This window comes from Myotis myotis, unplaced genomic scaffold, assembly GCF_014108235.1.
Source record: "Myotis myotis isolate mMyoMyo1 unplaced genomic scaffold, mMyoMyo1.p scaffold_m19_p_1, whole genome shotgun sequence".
Classification (NCBI taxonomy): Eukaryota; Metazoa; Chordata; class Mammalia; order Chiroptera; family Vespertilionidae; genus Myotis; species Myotis myotis.
In genome coordinates, this window is record NW_023416313.1 from 34,671,871 (window position 1) to 34,686,416 (window position 14,546).

At 41.4% G+C, this 14,546-nt stretch overlaps 1 protein-coding gene across 3 annotated transcripts in view; it reads right to left on the reverse strand.

The window, feature by feature from the left end:
* The window catches only part of HOPX (HOP homeobox), a 28,955-nt gene extending 15,137 nt beyond the window's left edge, over window positions 1-13,818 (reverse strand). The window contains exons 1-2 of one of the 3 annotated variants that reach the window (XM_036334960.1): window positions 13,435-13,818; window positions 10,607-10,721 (exon numbers count right to left, since the gene is read on the reverse strand). The gene's annotated coding sequence lies outside the window, so the exon portion shown is untranslated. Of the gene's footprint in view, window positions 1-9,544; window positions 9,665-10,606; window positions 10,722-13,434 lie in introns of those variants that run through there. The other 2 variants (XM_036334952.1, XM_036334970.1) reach the window with 2 other exon arrangements.
* Window positions 13,819-14,546: the final 728 nt, after the last annotated feature.

A 14,546-nucleotide genomic window follows, 5' to 3' on the forward strand; every position in this document is an offset into this window, starting at 1 on the left:
ACTCCCCAATTTACCCTTTTATCTATTAATGAGGAAACATTAATAAGAAAAAGTTGAGTAGTGAGAAAGTTAAAAATAAGCAGGAACAAATACACTATGAATTGGTGAGTAGATTTTTCTAGGCTCTCTTGTCCTATGAGAATAATGACCAAATGGAAATTGTTTTGAAATAACTTGTTCATGGGCCTGTCTTCCCCACTAAATTATATTCTATGGTGGATATGTCATCTCTTATACATTTAAATCTCTCCAGCTTTCATTAGAAGTATCTGGCACTTAATAGGTACTCATTAAATGTCTGTTAAACTGAACTTAAATGATGCCATCTGGCATGACTTGATTCAGAACAGAAGTTAGGAAGACACTGCTCATGTTTTCAACAACTAGGACTGGCCATGTTCAAAACCAAAACATAACATTGGAGAAAATAACTTTCCAACCTTCTAATATCTCTTGGTCCTCACTGCCCCAAACAGTACAGAGTTGATTCATATTTTTGAACAGCATACAGAAACCTCACCCCTTTTATAACAATAACAACAAAATATTTATTGAGTGATTACTATGCACCAGGCACAGTCCTAAATGTCTTAAATGCATTAACTCATTTAATCATCAGAGAAACAGGCCCTCTTAATATCTCCATTTTACACATATGGAAACTGATATAGATGAAAATTTATATAACTTTCCCAAGGGGATATATATAACTTTCCCCCAATACAAATCCAGTGAGCAGAAGAGCAGGGTTTTAAACCCAGCAAGTCTAGCTCCTGCATCCATGCTATTAACCACTACCCTGTATTTCTTCCTTGTATTGAGCAATTATGCAGACAAAGAAGCCTTGATGGGCGATTGTGGAAAGAGGGGCAGTAAAGCAATGTGGAGCCACCCAGGAAGGAGTAATGTGGTGTCCTGTGTCTGCCTGGCTCCCCTATGGGGTGGGGCTAGTCTGAGAGCAGCGCTCCTTCCCTGTGGCATGTTTCTCATGGCTGCTGACCAGACACAGCTCTGACACAACTAAATGGTCAAGCCAGTGATTTCAGTGAATGTCACCAGCACCACTAGCCTGACTGGCTTTCTTTCCCCACATGCTCGTCTGTAATTGGCACAGACATAATTGAAAGATGACATTATGTTAATAATATAGTATACAAATGAGAAAAAGTTACTGCATCCATTCAACCAGACCAGACTATTTCTTCTACTTAATCCCTAGGTGTACAGAGTCTGGTTGATTGATTAAGGAACTTCCTAATACTGTTGCAAAAAGTCTCTCAGTGGCCCAGACTTTCTATGGCCACTTACAGAAAATAGGAAGATATCATGGCAGCTACTGGAAGGGAGAGTGTCTGTGAATGACTACCAGCGGTGAATCAATAATTAATCCCAGACATAAAATTATTGGCATACACACTGAGTCCTTTTTTATTGATAACTCATGTTCTAATCCAAAGTTTTGTATATGGAAACAAAAGGAATTGGGGAAAGATAATAATCAAACTTTAGGCTTCTTTTTTGAATGTGCTGTGATAAAGTGGAGTATTAATCCACATCCTTAGAAATAAATAGGCTAATGAAAGAGGGCAATCTCATGTCCATTATCTCCTTATAAAAGATATCCATATTTTAAACAGGTTGCTTTTCCAAAGGTCTACCTCTATGATGATGGTGTGGAATTCAGAAAAAGTTTTATCTGGAAAGAACATTATAAATTGTAGTTAGACTCTGAGGCTAACCCACAAAAAGGAATGTAACTAAAATGGTACATATTTGTTACTGGAGTTGTAGGGGCGGGGGGTGTTGAAAATAATCCTGTTCAAATATCCTAGTGAAATTTAATAAGAAATCATTTCATTTTGAAAGCTAATGCTGAAGAAAAAGCAGTTTTAGTTAAAATTCGGCTTAGAGAAAGGAGGTTTTGGTGCAGATATTGAAGAGGTTTTCAGGGAACTTTTGATGATCTTAGAAGATTATAGCACAACTCATGTATTTCAAGTGTCCAGAATAGTCTCTGACACATTGTTGGGTGTCCAGTGAATGCTTATTGAATGCATGCCAATTGAACTTTATTTTCACTGCAAAAAGTATGACTTTCCTTTATCGTATGAAGACAATAATTAGAGCTGTATTTGTGCCATAGATGAAATAAAGAGGGGGGAAGGGGAAGAAGGGAAATGTTGAAAAGCATGGATGCGAGCAGCAGGTTGTTTGAGACAGAATCAATGAACAATCAAGAGGATGCCAGAGATTACTTCGCATGGTCCTCTCCTCCTCATCCTTCTACCCAAGGGACAAGGAGGAAGAGAGTTTATGTGTCGCATTCCCCGAGCCAGCCACCAAGCAGCGCTGCCAGACAAGAACAGTTTAGTTGCTGGCCAGAGCTCTTTGTAGGTGGGAAGAGTAAGAGAGAAGCAGAAATAAAAGGTTTTTGAATATACAGTATTAGTTACAGAGGGAATGTTTGTATATCTTTAATGGGAAAATTGTATGTAGAAGATACATTTTATTTTATTCTTAAATATGTTTTTATTGATTTTTTAGAGCGAGAGGAAGGGAAAGAGAGATAGAAACATCGATGAGAGAGAAATATCATTGATTGGATGCCGCCTACATGTCCCCTTCTGGGAATCGAGCCTGCAACTCAGGCATGTGCCCTGACCTGGAATCAAACCCAGATGCCTTGATTCTTGGGTCGATGCTCAACCACTGAGCTATGCTGGTAGGGCTATAGAGGATACATTTTAAATTCCCATACTAAATGAAAATATTACACGGGTGTGGAGTAGTAGAAAAGCACTAGGCAAGGAGTCAGACCTGGATTTCAATTTTAACTCTCCTGCTTAACAGTCACAGGACCGTGGGTGAGGTTTATAAGCTTATGCGGAATGTAGCTCTCTTCTCTGTAAAATGTGGCCGAGAACTTCCTTCCTTGTCTGTTTACTGCAGTTGTGGTCCAGTGAGATTGTGCTCATGAAACAGCTTAGGAAACTAAAGTGACATAGCCATTTCCAGAATGTTACATTATTTCTTCATTCAGAAAAGTGAAGATGGGGGGATAAGGACACATATGCAATACCTTAATCAATAAAGAAAAAAAAAGAAATAAAGAAAAGTGAAGATATTGGGCCAGATGATTTCTGAGATCATTTCTCCTCTAAAATGCTAATGATCAGAATGGCCTGCATTTTAACTTATCATGTTATTCCTCATCAACAGTTTACTGATGTCATTGGCCCGAGAAATGGGAGGACATGGGTCCAATCTAAGCCATGTCCCTGATTTGCCAAACACTCTGTGCTGACTTTCTACTTCAAAGGACAACTAAAAAGCCCATGAAACATTTTCAACCAACATGCTTTTTAATGTTCAGTCTATCTGTTAAATTATCATGAACATATAATTTGCCATCCAACGTGAAACATTTAAATTTAAAAGAGGTGCTATGAATAATTACACCAAGATACCAGGCACACATCACAAGTGTCCTAGGCAAACCTGGACATCTGGTCCCCTTATCATAGGTAAAATGTTAAATTTGTCACTCAGGTGTAGAAAGATAAAAATGTTCCTGTTGCATTTAGGCATCTGTTATGCTGTTACGGATTAGTAAGATGCAGGTCTGTTAGGATCTTAGAGAATAAAACCACAGGAACAGGTTCTTTTTTACTCTTAAGAAAGCCTATTGTTGCAACCCTGTGTGGTTAAAAGTAAGGAGGATACAGGATGGCTTCCAATTTCCTGACCTTTCGTTTTTATTGCAGTTTGAATACGCAGGGTAGAAATTTGTCTGGTAGGATGAATAATGCTTGGGCCTCTGCCTGCTTTGGGTATTGTTAGTATGGTTGTGCTGATGCTTAATAAGTGCGAATATCCATTACATCTCAAACACAGTCCCATCCTATGATCAAATGGAAACAAAGGAACAAAAACGGCTTGTACTAGAGATTTCCACGGAGCACACCCGTGTGCGTAGGGCTTTTCAAACCAGATAATACAAGAGAGGTGAGACTTGTGAAGTAAACTGTATGATTAGATCTTCTCTTTAAAAGTGTCTGATGCCCTAACACAACAACAAATTTGACAGAAAGATTTTTTTTTTCCCCTATGGAGGGGGCAGAGATCTCAGTATTTTCTAAAGAAAACCATTAAACAGAAAAAGAAATGTGCACTACTAAGCTTTGAAGCAAATAACAAAAAGATCAACTTTTAAAGCAGTTTGTGAAGAGAAAAAAATGGCACAAATAAGTCAAAAGGACAAGTAATAAATATTCCCTCTATGTTTTAAAGTGTGTTATTAATTTTTGGTCACCCATTTAGCTTCCTAATTATACTTTATTTAGGAGGGCATTAATTAGATGAACTAGATTCATAGACTATAGGTGAGGATGATATATGTGTTTGTGGCATAGAAGAGAAGGGGTGCTCAAAAACTTAAATACTGATGATAGAAACCATCCTGGTATTTTAAAAATCTAATACAGAATTGTCATAATGCTCTGCAGCCATTCAGTCACTTTAGAATGTTAAAACATAGCATTTCTTTGTGAAAATGTACTCATTCCCAGTGCCTGTGAAAAGGGCTGTTCGTTTGTAAGTTCATTTGCTTTTCTCATGTATGCTGGGCTCTACAATATGGTTGCCCAGGCCCTAATTGCTTAGTCAGGAACAGCAGTTAGAGACCTTCTTGGTATTGCATGTGCGTGACCAGTAGATGTTTAGGCTGCCCTTTCATAGGTCATTGTGACCTGCCTGATGCAAGCAGGCATCATTTCCTCAGGTTGTCTGTACACATTGTGAAATGTACAAAACAGACTCTGAGAAAAATGGAATTATCTCTGCACAAATATACTTGAATCAATTATTATTTTTTATGGTCCAATGACCATGCTTATTTTATTACTATAATTAGGCAACGGATAAAATGATACACACCTGGTGCTTTGTAGAACCCCAGATTATGCCAAAGTCCAACCATACATGCTGTTTCTTACCATGTGGCTCAGTGATATGGGCCTTACTGAGTTGTTATTATGACTAATGAGACAAACAGAGGCGGTGCAGCTCTAGCCTACTCATTAATATCACAAAATCATTGAAAAGGACGGATATGCCAGAAAGCCCAGCTCAGGGGATAACTCTGAACCTACAGTACATTGTTTCCCTGAGGATCAAACATAATGTTGCCAAAGGAGGCTGGATGGAGCCTTAGAAAACCTTCATTCTCCTTCCAGCAACATCACTTTGACCTCAAAGTGACTTTGGACAACTCACTTAATTACTTTGAACCTTCATTTCTTCATCTACAAGTGAAGCTATAATCCTTCCCCCACGTGTCTCACAGGGTTGCTGTAGAGTTCAGTGAGATGGGATATGTTATGAATAGCATTTTAAATTATAAACACTATATAAGTACAAAGTACCCGTATTAAGGTTCTAATCCAGCTTTCCCAGTGACTCAGGACATAATATTGGGCAACCGAATGACATCAGGTTTTGTAGTCATTAAATTAGGGAAGCATTTTAGAACCTTCACTCAACCTTATAACTAGTAAGGTTGGAGCACCCTGGCAAAGACCAATATGGAGCGCCCGGCTGGTGTGGCTCAGTGGTTGAGCATCAACTGTGCACCAAGAGGTCACTGGTTCGATTCCTGGTCAGGGCACATGCCTGGGTTGTGGGCTCGATCCCTAACAAGAGGCATGCAGAGGGGCATTGATGTTTCTCTCACATCAATACTTCTATCTCTCTTTCCCTCTCCTTTCCTCTCTCTCTAAAATCAATAAAAACACATTTAAAAGAAAAAAAAAAGATCAATATGGAGAAATAAAATGCTTGTAAAACTGACTAGCTCAAGTTTAAGAAAATAACACTGATCTCAGAAAATTATTTCAGTCACTATTAAAGTCCTAAAAAACCCAGAGAAACTTCTAAATGTTTTAAATACTAGACTAGGACTTATGATGTCATGTGTCTCCATTTCTCAAGGACAACTCAATATTTCATATTGCTTAAAGAAAATACAGGCCATCTAGCCCACTCCTTCCCTTCCCCTGTCTGCCACCAGCCAGATCTAAAGGGTGCTTGAGTATACGTATGAGGCTGTTCATTATGGAATTATTTATGGGAACTGGAGGCAGCAGAAATGTCCAACACTAGAGGATTACATAAGCAAAGAGTGTATATAAGTAGCAGATTATTAAAAAGAAGTTAGACATAATTCTTTAGAAATATTAGAAATATAATCAACCATGTAGATAGATCTTAAAAATATGGTGTTGAGGGGAGGGGGTGGCGGGGGAGAGGTCAATGGGGGAAAAAGGAGACTCGTGTAATACTTTAAACAATAAAGAATTAAAAAGAAATATGGTGTTGAATTTAAAGAGAGAGCAAAAGGGATAGAAGAGTGCCAAAGAAATAGATTGAGATGTAAAACTTAAAAATGGTCTTGTGCCTAAAGACAGAAAAAGAAAAAAACTTCATAAATTAAAAAATTGTTCGTCTGCCTCATCTTTTGGAACTTGACTATATAATTCTTTCCAATGTATTTTTTGCATGATGTGGGATACTTCATGGCTCACTCAATACCCTTCATGCTGCAGCTTACACCATTGCTGGTCCTTTTTTTTTCCCTTCAAAGGGCAAGGTGAATAGCTTGCCATTGACCTTCATGACTACCCTACATACTTTCCCACACCATCATCAAATAGCTTTCTAGCTTTATCTTCTCCAAGTGAAATGACATCAGGTCCTCTTGCTGTTCCTTACAGATTTGATTTTATTATTATTTAGTCGTCTAGGAGCCCTGTTGAGCCAGTTCCAAGGAGTCTCCACCCTTTCAGGTTGTGGAATGTGAATCAGGTCCAGTGCTCTTGCTTTCTTCACTCCTGCTTCATAAACCCCAGTTCTGGCCATCTCCGAACAGTGCCATGCCACTCCCCAGGCAGTGTGTGAGGAATACATAATAAAGTGTAAATACTCCCAGGCATGGGTTACTGAATTAAAGTTTATTTCTAAAACAGATTTCAGCCCTAGCTGGTTTGGCTCAGTGGATAGAGCATTGGCCTATGGACGGAAGGGTCCCAGGTTCAATTCCCATCAAGGGCACATGCCCAGGTTGCAGGCTCAGTCTGCAGTAGGGGGCGTGCAGGAGAAAGCCAATCAATCGTTCCCTTGCATCATTGATGTTTCTAGCTCTCTCTCCCTCACCCTTCCTCTGTGAAATATATAATATATATATTTTAAAAACAACAAACAGATTTCACTCCTAGGTATTGGTAGACCAGAAATTTGGAAAGGAGTGAGGAAATATAAGAGCTGAAGAAGATTGTTTATGTAAATTTCCTTATGGAGAAACCACACAGGAAGGAAATGAAAATATATCAACAAAGACTAACTATCTAAGCATATCTGTCACGTCCTTAAGAATCCCAGGAAACTTCAATCATAATCTGTCTAGGTAGAATGACTGGCATTAGTTCCTGCCCAGTATGCACTAAGAGATTAGAAGTGGTAGATGTCTGCCTTAGGTTGTTTTTATTTTTAAAATGTTATTGCTTGGCTGCGTGTCTCAGTGGTTGAGGTTCAACCTATGAACCCGGAGGTCACGGTTTGATTCTGGGTCAGGGCACATGCCTGGATTGCGGGCTCGATCCCCAGTGTGGGGAGTGCAAGAGGTAGCTGATCAATGATTCTCTCTCATCATTGATGTTTCTCTCTCTCTCTCCCTCTCCCTTTCTCTCTGAAATCAATAAAAAATATATATATTAAAAATTATTATTTTAATTGATTTTGAGAGAGAGAGAAACATAGATGTGAGAGAGAGATAGCAATCGCTTGCCTTCACAGGTGCCTGAACTGGGGATCAAGCCCACCACCTTCCAATGCATGGGATGACACTCTAACCAACTGAGCCACACTGGCCAGGGCAGCTTTGTTTTTATCATAAAAGAACAAGGCAGTTCCGAAAGATCTGGCAGGGTTTTAATGTTTGGTCAATATTTTATCAAAATTACTAGAAGCAAATTACAAGAAATGATTTGAGGATGGGTAAAAATTAACTTCTCTAGTTCTAAAAGAGCTTTTATTGCTATCCAAACATGGCCACAAGCTAACACCAATCACTAGGCTTTTTAGAACGTGAAACAAATAAAGTAACTTGGCCTTGTGATGGACAATTCCCCCAGCATGTATACTGAACTTATTTTTGGCAAGACAATATAGGTACACCAGTTTCTGTCTGGGCCGTCCAGATACAAAGCTTTCAATAAGGAAACTGAGTCATGGTGGGAGTGAGTGACTTGGCAGAGAGGCCAGAATGAGGCATGGGCAAGCCTGGGTCCAGACTCAGCTCAGCCACCAACAAATCCCAACATTTAGAGCAACTCACGTTACTGTCTTATGCATTGCCTTCATAGGAGACCACAGAGCTCATTGCTCAGGCCATGCATTTTTGAGAATAAAAGCAGGTGCTATTAATCCACTGGACAACTGATCTTTTGGGTTCCCTCCTGCTTTATTTGTTTATGGGTTTTTTCCCCCCATTGATGCCCTCACCCCATACATGACCCTCCCAGGCCTTTACCACTCTATCGTCTGTATCCATGGGTTATGCATCCATTACAGCTGCAAATAAAACCCAGGTTCCTGATCACCAGCCCCACACTCTGCTCCCCAAGACAGGCTATCTTCTGCCAGGACTTATCTACACTGGAGTTCTGTGGAAGGGTGTGTTCAACATAAGGATCCACGAAGGCACTTTCCCAGCAAATAAGGACAGGCTGACCTGTACCTGCTTGCTCGTGTACTCACACACCCCAAACCCACGTGTGTTCAGAATCAATAGTGCTGGAATAACAAATCCACACGAGGGTCATTGAAGGCAGAGGCGGCCAAGGCAGCAAGGGCCAGGAAGAGAACAGTCCTCCCCACCCCCACCCCCTATCTCGGTGTATCAGGAGAATCCCTTTTACTTGCAGCCTCAAGGCTATTCTGCACCAGCCCACCCAAGGCCAGCAGGCAGGATGGGTGTGATCCAGGGGCTGCCTCAGGATCCGCAGGTGTTGGTTTTTAAATGGGCAGGTTAGTATTTTATAAATCACTCTGGGCCACAGCCCACTCATCTGCTAACAATTTCATCTTTGCACAACCCCATCCACCAACCCCATTCACTTGGTGCTTTAAAAGTTTAAGGAAGCCATCAACATTTTCTAAAAATGTATCCAGGGTTAGGTTATGACGCGGCCTTAAAAAAAAAAGTCTATGTAAATTAAGCCATTCCACACTAAGAGAATTTGGCAGAAATTCTGTCACAGTTATACAAACCTGTTTTATCACCTGTGCAAACCCATCACTCACTTTTTAAATAAAAACATTTTTAAGTGAAACTTTGAATGGCAAAAAGAGGAAACATTTGGCTTCCAAACAGCAGCATGAAACAGATTTGGCTACCACCCCGACGCCAGCAGCCTAATCCTTTCCCCCAGAGCTGGAGTCCCCCCATCTCCCCGTGTCCCTGTCTCCTGGGGCTCAGGGTGGTGCTTACCTTCCCCGCCCCTCCTCGCTGCTGCTCTCACCAGTAAAGACGGTGCCCTCTGGCTGCCCAGCTGCCCTGGGCTCCCAGACGCCTGAGACTCTGCTTCAGCTCCCAGGGAGGTTAATTACACACCTGGCCACGCCCCTCCCAGAGGCAGGAGGTGCCACGGGCAGCCGCCACTTGCCAACAGGAGCTGCAGCAGTCTCAGCTCTCCAATGAAAGAAAGGGCTGTCAAGGGCCCACAGTCGCAGGAACTTAGGGGACCCCTTGCCACAAACTGTAAGAAGGGGGTTCCTTGTCACTAAGGCAGAAAAACTGCTCTATCAGGGGCAGCCTGTTCCAAAGGAGAAACCAGGTAATATTTATAAAGCCCGTGAGAAGAATTTCTTGACATTTTAGTAACCTTAAGGTGGCTCTCCATTTTCCCCCAGAAAGATAAGTTAAATGCAGCCACTTCAGATGAGGATGAATGCATTTAACAAAAAATAAACCAATTCAGAAAAAGAAATCTCTCAGGGCCCACAGTCTGTAGGGAATTCCTTATGGGATGTGATTTGAAGAATTCTACTGAAAACCCCCAATCTTGGTATATTTTCCCCCAGCAAGTTGCTTGGAATTCTGACTAGTAGAGATTATGAGTTTTGCCTGAAACTTTGATTTTCCTGATTGTCCCAAATGGTAATTACATTTATGTAACATTTTGGAAAACTCTCAGATGTGCTATCTTGCTGGAACCTACTTAATATACCAGGGAGAGACATAACTCATTAAGCAATCTTATCTATTAACACTATAACTTTAATTAGTTTTCCAAAATGAGTAAGTAAAGCTTTGAGGATATTACACCCCGGAAATCGGGCATGTTTGGGTTGGCGGAGGGACGGGAAACCATGAACAACATGGCCAGATGTCCTAGGCCGTGGGCACCCCTGCCCCCACACAGGTGCTGAGGTGAGGGACAGACAAGAAGCACAGAAGCCACAAGAACAAACTTCACCCACTCACGCTTCTGCCTGGTGTTGAGATCTGGAAATCACTTTGAAAAGACCCTGTAGTGCCAAAAAGACTCACCCAATGCTGAGAACTCAGGCCAGTTCCTGAGAGAGCAAGGTGGCTGTCCGCCAGAGCCGAGCGCCTGGTGCGTCAGCCATGATTCTTTACAGTAATTACAATCCTCTGGCTTACACTAGGTATTATGTAGGGAACAAAAGGAAGCTTTAGTTTTGAAACATCCCTCCTCACCATCCCTTCTCATGCGCTAGCACAATCTTTAAATAATGCACCTCTGAGGCTCTGAGTAATTCCTCCTGCTGACCGCCCCAGAGCATATCTGGGTTTCAAGAATGTGCTTGAACATTCTGAACACCCTATCCTAGCTAGAGCTGGTAGTGTGGTTTTGAGGACCCAGAAGCGATGGCCTTAGGGGTCCTTCTTCCTCTGAGGTCCTGTTGCTGTCCTCCCTGGGTCCTGGGGTGTGTGGTCCAGTGGGTAGTGACCCCTCCTCTCTCTGGGCCTCACTATCCTCACTTGTGAAGTGAAGGGTTTGGGTTTTACATCAGAATCACTTGGAGAGTTTCAAAAAAAACAATGTCAGGCTGCACAGGGGTTCTGATTTAATTGGTTGGGGTGGGACCCAGTCCCAGGTTCAAAACTAAATTAAATGATCCCTGGGACCTTCCAAGTTGTACAAAAATCCACAGTTCTGCCTCTGTGGATTTATTTATTGAATTAATATTTTCTAGGCATACTCATTTTTTATTTTCAGTATGTTGCATAGGATGATTTTTAGAGCTGCTTTTAATGATTAAAAAAAGACCTATTGCCTGGCTGGCATTGCTCAGTGGTTGAGCGGCAACCTATGAATCAGGAGGTCATGGTTAGATTCCGGTCAAGGGAACATGCCCAGGTTTTGGGACTCAATCCCCAGTCGGGGGGCTTGCCAGAGGCAGCCAGTCAATGATTCTCTCTCATCATTGATGTTTCTAGCTCGCTCTCCCTCTCCCTTCCTCTGAAGTCAATAAAAATATATTTAAAAATAAATAAATAAATAAATAAATAAAAATTGTTTATTTTAAAAAAGATCTATTGCTCAAGTATTGTTTGTTGGGTTGTAATTGGCATATAATGCTGCAGTGTCTACAGTGTACAATCTGATAAATTTTCACTGATAAGAAATGGTTATCACAATCACAATATGAACACACCCACCATCCCCAAATTTCCCTGTGCCCTTGGTAATCCTCCCAGCCCTCTTCCTCCTGCCCTCCTCCCCCAGGTAACCACTGATCTATTTTCTGTTACTAACAATTAGTTTGCATTTTCTATCAATGAAGTCACACAGTGTGTACTGTTTTTTGCCTGGCCTCTTATCATTTTGTTTTTGCTCTTTAGATATCAAGCTCTTTGAGAACAGGAGCTACCTTTCATTTGTTTCCTCTTCTTCCTGGCCCCCAACTTATCTTTGCTCAGAGAAGCCCCCTAATCATAATTTGCTTGATTGAAATCAGACCTTTATGACCTTCTAACTGAGCTTCAGTTTGGTGGCTAAGAAGTGCCTGCCAGTGGGTTCAGGGTCTTAAATCAGCAGCTTCAGCTCAGTTAAAAAAAAAAAAAAAGCAAAAATAAATAAATAAAATAAAAGCCTTGGTTTCAACTATGGAATTTAGGGCTTGGACTTCCAGCGGTCTAGAAAATGAACATCATGGTGTGTACTGGGGACAAGGGGGTGAGGGGACTACCTTCAAAAGGCTCTTGGCTTTCACCAGATTCTTAATCTTAGTCACAGGTTCTTGGCCCAAGGGAGGAACTATGGAATTAATGTTATCCTTATTGTATTCCTATATGCATTTTGTGACTATAATGTCTAATTATAAATCCTCTGCCATCCGCTCCCCCTCCCTCCCTTCTCTCCTCCCCGCTACCTTTATTTTGTTTTCTGCCTGCTCTGGTTATCCTAACCCTTCTTAACTAAATACACTACAGACCTTGTCGAGGGAAGTGCTACTTCATGGAAACTTTTTGCATTCCTCTTCTCTTTAAGACCGTCTCACCTAAGCTCTGTGGTATGCTGTGCCCCTTTTTCCCACAATAATTCTTGTTCCACTTTACTTAACAGTTTACCTGGGTACCATTGTGCTCAAATATCACAAACCTACATTTTCTCAAAACCCCAGAGCATGGGGTTCCTTTTCACCTTAAACAAGGTCAATATTTTCATCTTCATAACCGATAAGTATATTGGGAACCAGAAGTAACAAGAAATAGCACTGCAAATTTACAGTCGAGCCACCTCTACTCAAACCAGAGATACCTCCCCTTCCCCACTGCATTGAACACAAAAATATTTTAAAATGATATTATGTCTAATTTTATTTTTTTTTTACAAATGTAAAAACTTTATTGGTATACATATTTCTTAAATTTTAATACAAAATCTGATCTTAGTTCTAGAAAAAAAATCCAAGCACTTTCCATAGCCATGATTCGCTTTACAACGTTATGTCTAATTTTAAACTGAGCCGTAGCACAGCAGTATTGGCTTGAAATGATAAACTCATGTGTAACTGAGCACAGCCATACAAGCGCTGGTTTCAAAGTGCCTTGCGGAGATAGGAGAGAGTGAGAAAAACATCTCACCTACTGGCCAGACGGCCAACATAGACAGCCCCTCGCTCCGAATCCACCTCAACTCCATGCACGTTTTATGAGGATCTGATGTCGAACATCCCTCAGCATTCTCCGGCTCCCTGCTTGGGACCAGCTCTTAGCTTTCATTCTCCCTTACACCTCCACCTTTCCCAACAGTTACCATAGCAAATATGGTAACTGGAGCATTTCCGTGGCTTCTACACAAAGTTCCTTCCTCCTACATTAAAGGCAGATCTTTGAAAGTTACTTACGTGGAAGTGGCGAAGGCTGGGTTTGGAAGCTGAGTTCTCCGATGCCGGCCTGCTTAAATAGCTGAGCTGCCTGACACAGGCGGTTGACAGCACGTTATTTACGCCTGTGAGTTCACTCTCAAGCAAGGACCTGAAAAGCCTGCAGCGTAGGCAGAAAGAAAACAACTACGAGTATGCCGAGGTTACATCGCTCTGGTTATTCAGGTTTGATATTCAGGCGGTGACTTCTGAGAGTCTCATGGAACGTTCTCAGCACTACTGATTTCTTGTTCCTGATCTACTTCTTAGCCAAGCGAGATTCTGCACCGAGATTGGATGAGAGAGATGCAGCCAAGAGAAGGAAGACACACAGGACCCTGGAGCCTTGAGCCAAGTTTCTTATTTTGAATGGGCTTCCAGTTAGATGTTTTCTCATTTCAAAGCATAGGCTTGGTGAGGCTGATTTCACAGTTCTGGGGGCTGGGTGCCAAGCTAAGAGCCTGGATAATTGCCCAATCAATGAAAAGTTATTTTGTTTTCAGGCACAGAATGTACAAATAAAGAACAGTTATAAGGGAGGTTCAGCCTAGGATGACACAATATTAGGTCCCTTTGAAAACGATTGTCACTGCTTTCCCCCAGCGTCTATACTTTCCTCCTCATTTCCCCTCCCCTTCCTTTGTTAATGAAATTCCTATCTGAGAGTTGAGAGCTCAAATAAAAAGCCAGTGTGTAAGCAAGCCTGTGGGAAGATGCTCTCCAGGGGTGAGAGGGTGCTCAGTGGTTCGTGTGACCATCAGTGGAAATATTTCTAAGGGTGAGGGTATGTGTGTGGGTGTGGGGACCCGATTAGTCAATGTTTATCTCTAGTTTCTAGCTAAATATGGCAGTTAATAGTCAATTGCAGAATACTAAACGCATTAAGCCGGTATGATTTCAAGAGGATGAAGGAAGGGAGACGGGGCTTGGTGAGGTCATTTACGGGAGTATCTGTGTGTGTTTGCACAGACACAGGCTGGTAAGTGCCATCCAGATATGCACGTCCTATATTTTTCACTTCACTGGAGAAAGAAAAAGCCCGCTTGATTCTCTTGGGAACAGCAGCTGTCTGTAAAAGAAGAGCAGCAATCATT